Source organism: Garra rufa, chromosome 19 (genome assembly GCF_049309525.1).
Source record: "Garra rufa chromosome 19, GarRuf1.0, whole genome shotgun sequence".
Taxonomy (NCBI): domain Eukaryota; kingdom Metazoa; phylum Chordata; class Actinopteri; order Cypriniformes; family Cyprinidae; genus Garra; species Garra rufa.
In genome coordinates, this window is record NC_133379.1 from 39158896 (window position 1) to 39164895 (window position 6000).

Here is a 6000-nt window from a genome sequence, read left to right on the forward strand (position 1 = left end):
GTTTCAAATATGAAATAAAATGTCAAAATTTGGTTGAAATAATGTTACGTTGCAATTCATTGTAACACAATATTTATGTAAAAATTCAAGCAACATGCTTATTCTGACTTGTACATATTAAAATATATAAAAGAATAAGGGAGCATATTACATTTTATTGTGTTTTAAATGAGTAAAAAATTCTTACTGACAAATGGACAAAACCTAGGATAGTGACAAATTTTAAAAATATATTTGGGGTGATAGTAATTCATCTTTTAATATGTCATAAATAATTTTGTTATAAGATTGTTACATAGAATTACATTTTAGTGGGTGGCTTCTGTAAATTTGGGAAAAAATTATGATATTTATTTTTTCCTAAGAAAAACTAAATCAAAAATGCAATTAAATTAAACAGAAAACTTTTTAATATTTTATTGGAAAATCAACAACAATTTAAAGCAGCATTACACTTATTGTTTTTACGCTTAAACCCTTTTTTTGTCTTTGACCCTATTTTACTTTATTCAGTTTTACAGGAATCTAATAAAAAAAAGTCTGCTTTCAAATACAGCAATGCAATTTTTGTTGAAAAATATGTTTAAATCTAATAAAAACATATTTAAAATAAAGTTTCAAGCTTTGAACAATGATGCTTAACAAGTTCACATGGACGCAGTAGCTTAACATTAGATGTTGACAGCCTCTTAAAGGATATACAGTGCATTAATGTGGGTCTATATGCAAAAGCACTAAACAAACTGCACTTTCAAGGGTCTGTGTAATTGAACACTCACAGGATCTCATCACTGCTTGTCCATTACATCCAATGCCTTTACTTCAGTCCCATTTAGACTCTGTGTCTGTTTGTCTGACGCCAGACGGCAGCTGTTCTCATTCCAGAACATCTAAAAAACACAAGACAGGTAACGTGCAGTGAAGATAATGATGGGAAATGTCATGCAATGTAGGTAACATGCCATCACAGGACTACATCTTGCATTACAAAACAATACATCCATGTTTTATTAATGCCTCTGTGGGTTTTTAATGCCTCTTATTTACGAGATTTATGTATGAGCTTTGATGTCATGTATATAATATGAATATGAAACATTGATGACCTGCATCTGATAGCTGGACATCATAAACGTTACATACAGTCCATTGGAAGAAAACAAAGTTGCACAGATAGGTGATTTGAGAAATGGAGAAAATAAAATACATTACGACAGATCAATATTTCAGAGAAGTAAAGACTGTGCTTGAAGTAAAAGATGAGTAAGGGTAAATGTAAAGTGGAGGTGTGCCTCCTTTAAAACATTTAAAATGTTAAACATTTAAATGGTGTGTTAATGTTGATAATGTTTTGCTTGTGTAAAGATGGATTCAAGGCTTACATTTGTTTTATGTTTTTAAAACCTGTGGTTAAAATCAATAAAACATTATTTAGAATATTTTCAAGCACTACTTTTTGGATTTTCAAAGACTTATTATCTTATCAAGTATCTCACTTACAAACAATGTCTTTCAAACAATGTCTTTTAAATTTAAAAAAGACAAATAGATAAATAAAAATATACTAATAAAGTGAAGCACATGCAAAGTATGCAATGATGTCAATTTAAACATAGTTTTTTTGTTTGTTTGTGTCTGGCAACACATCCATCCAAAAAAGAAGAAAAAGGGTTATTATAGTTAAACCATGGTAACCACAAATTAACCATGGTTTCCCTACTCTAACTATAGTTTAACCATGGTATTTGTAGTAAAACAGTGGTTATAAAAAAAACATGGTTACTACACTTTTACTATATCTTATTTCTTTGTTTTTTTTTTATACCTGTACTGCTTTAATGATTTGATGTTTCTTACTGTTTAATAAAAAAAGAAGTCAGAAAATGTTCGAATCCACTCCAAAGTCACAACTGAATCAGTTGATTCGTGAACCTATTCCAAAGTCGCTATTCAAAAAAAATAATTTGCACTCCGTGCTCCAAAATTCCGGCCTGATTTGACTAATTTGTGAAATGATTCACAAACCTGCTCTAAAGTTCTTATTTGAATTTAATGAACTGAATCAACTGATTCGCGAACCCTCACCAAAGTCACAATTTAAATCAAACTATTCGTGCTCCACACTTCAAAGTTCTGATCTGAATCAAAAGATTCACAAACCTGTTCTGAAGTTCTGATCTAAATCAAATAATTCGCGATCCGCACTCCGAAGTTCCGATTTGAATCAAATGAATTCATGATCCGCACTCTGAAGTCCCGGTTTAAATCAAATGATTTGCAACACCACACATCGAAAAAAGTTCTGATCTAAATCAAAATATTCACAAACTCACTCCGATGTTCAGATCTAAATCAAATGATTTGCGAAGTCCCAACCTGAATAATGATTTGCGAAATGATTCACTAACCCACTCCGAAGTTCTGATGTGAATCAAATAAACTGAATCAAAAGATTCGCGATCCGCACTCCAAAGTTCCGATTTGAATCAAATCATTTGAGCTCCACGCTTCAAAGTTCTGATCTGAATCAAAATATTCACAAACCCGCTCCAAAGTTCAGATCTAAATCAAATGGTTTGCGATCTGTGCTCCGAAGTCCCGCTTTGAATAATGATTTACGAAATGATTCACAAACCTGCTCCAAAGGTCTGATTTGAATCAAATTAACTGAATCAAACTGAATCAAATGATTCGTGATTCACACTCCTAAGTTCTGATCTAAATAAAATGATTCGCAAACCCGCTCCGAAGTCCTGAACTAAATCAAATGATTTGCAATAAGTGATTCGAAGTCCGAATCTAAATCAAATGATTCTCGATACGCAAAGTTATAAATTAAATGTTTCATGATACGCAATTTGAAGTCCCATTCTGAATCAAACGATTCACGATACGCGAACCAATTGGAGTGCTTCGAAACAGTGGATCATTTTGGGACACGATTGTTTAAGTGATTCAGAGTCTTGAAAAGCTCAGTTTCACCCATCATATGTGCTTTTTAAAATCATTGCAAGTGATGTTGAAATTTGAAAATGAATGACATTAACTGAAAAAAGCGAAAAAGTATGATGGTTTTTAAATTGGATTTTGCGTGAAAATTTGATGTGCTTTATTTTACTTTTCAAGTTGCCTACCTCTTCAGGAATATTGCTATATTCAAGGGTTTTCCAGGCCTTAAATTTCAAGTCAAATTCAAATACTTCAAGCACTTTAAGCACCAAACCCTGAAAACAACCAATCAAACAAACCTGTTTAAAAACAATACAAAATATGTATAATAAAAACATTTTAAATACTATAAATCAATGCAATTATTTATTAATGAATTTAAATAAATAAATAAATAAATAAATAAAATTTAATCAGTAAACAATTTATAATCTGAAATTATTTTTGAATAATATAGATTAATTATAAAAACACAAAATAAATATATATACAAATAAATCTGGTTAAAATCAATAAAAAAAGTATAATAAAATACATTAAATAGTATAAATAAATAAACCTGGCTAAAATTAATACCTTTATTTCTTTTTTTCAAAGGATACCGCAATGTCAATTCTTTACACATTTCTCTTTTTCTTTCTTTCTTTCATTTTTTTAAACAATAAGGGTAAACATAAACAGTCAAAAATCCTTAACATAGAAACATCTCTAGGCAGTACCAGGAAATAACTCAAGATAGAAAGGCTGGTCTTAACAGGAATACTAGTGTCAACGTCTGAGCCTCATTGCATCACGTCTTAAACAGAAAGAAAGAGAGAAAGAGAACATCTATAAACGTAAGCGTCTTCTTTCAGCATCTCTACAAGGTCATGTCAGCCCTGGCTCGCTTAGTTTGGCTCCAACTCAAGGACATGGACATTACAATTATAGTGCGTCCAGGGAGTTGAGAGACAGAGAGAGCCAGAGAGACAGCGAGGAAGAGAACAAGAGAGAGAGAGAGAGAGAGAGAGAGAGAGAGAGAGAGAGAGAGAGAGAGGTTAATGTGCCCATTAACCAGAGACGAGCATCTGTTATCCAGTGTTACTGTTGGATTTCAACCAGGAACTGTTCTAAATCAGCAAGGTCCAAAGTGAAAAGGCCAGATTCTTTTTCTTTCTTTCTCTCTTCCAAACTCTGCAGTAGTATTTTACACTGAGGTAGACCAGCATGCACAAACAGGAAGTTGAGACATGAGAGCATGATCAATATGCATTTACAGGATATTAAACTCATGCAGAGGAGTGATGCACACTTACATTTAGGGCCATTATAACCAAACTTTAATAACCAATGACCAAATGTGAGACACAAACATCTCTCAGTGATCTTCAGCTCTGCAGTGTGCATCTGTGGGATTTTCTCACCTGTTTTCTGGTCCAGCACTTAGTAACAAGATTTGAGGAATCAAGTTCAAATTCTAGAGGAAACAGAGAAATACACGTTAATTTTAGTTCAGCTCTTGTAAGGTTGCCGTGTGCATGTGTGGTCTCACACAATGACATCTGCTCCACATGAGACGTGTCTGTCGGCACATTCAAAAACTACCTTTACAAGAACTAAGCCAGAGTCGCATTAATAGCTCAAACCTTCCTGTGGTCATCATATGCTGTAAAATGACTGACCTCGTTTCTGTGAACAGGAACGTGAGAAGTTATATTACTCAAGACGTTGCTCTTTTTAGTTTCTTCTGATGTTCCTTAGAAATTAATCAAATGAGTCATTATACATTGCAAAAATATTTTCTGAAGATGTACACAAAGATTATTGGAGTATGTTTTAAAAGAAAAAACAATTTCAGTTTTTCTACTTCAAAGTTGAATGTCTTACTTGCAATTTCTTTGTAAAATTTACTAGCAATTTTTGAGTTGAAATGGTTTCAAAGTCTTTTTGTTTTAAAATTAATTAAATTAATATCAAATTAATATGAATATGAAAGGATTTGTTTCTTACAAACACACAGCTTTCGGCTTCTCAAGATGTTAATTGATGGACTGGAGTGGCATGGATTACTTGTGGATTATTGTGATGTTTTTATCAGCTGTTTGGACTCTCATTTTAACGGCACCCATTCACTGCAGAGAATCCATTGGTGAGCATCCAAGTGATATGATGCTACATTTCTCCAAATCTGATGAAGAAGCAAACTCATCTACATCTTGGATGGCCTGAGTACATTTTCAGCTTTTTTATATTTAAAAAGATTCTCAAATCTGCTCTAAAATCCCAAACTGAATCATATGATTCGTGAATCCGCACCAAAGTTCTGATATGAATCAAATGATTTGCAAACCCACACTGAAGTTCCGAACTAAATCAAAAGATTTGCGAACCCACACCGAAGTTCCGATCTGAATCAAATGATTTATGAACCCACTACGAAGTTCCAATCTGAATCAAATGATTCGCGAACCCACTTTGAAGTCCTGATCTGAATTAAATGATTCGCAAACCCGCACTGAAGTTCAGATCTGAATCAAATGATTCACAAACCGACATTGACGTTCCGAACTGAATCAAAAGGTCTATGAATCCGCTCAGAAGTTCCGATCTGAATCAAAAAATTCACAAACCCACTCCGAAGTTCTCATCTAAATCAAATGATTTGCAAACCCGCTCTAAAAATTCTGATCTGAATCAAAAGATTTGTGAACCCACTCCAAAGTTCTGATCTAAATCAAATGATTCGCAAACCTGCTTCGAATTTCTGATCTGAATCAAATGATTCGCAAACCCGCACAAAAGTTCCGATCTGAATCCAAAGATTTGCAAACCTGCTCCAAAATTCCGATCTGAATCAAATGATTCGCCAACCAGCACAAAAAATCTGATATAAATCAAATGATTTGCAACCCCGCACAAAAGTTCTGATCTGAATCAAAAAATTTGCAAATGCGCACTGAAGTTCTGATCTGAATCAAACAATTTGCAATCCTGCACAAAAGCTACGTTCTGAATCAAATGATTTGCAAACCCACTCCATCATTACAATCTGAATCCAAAGATTTAAACAAA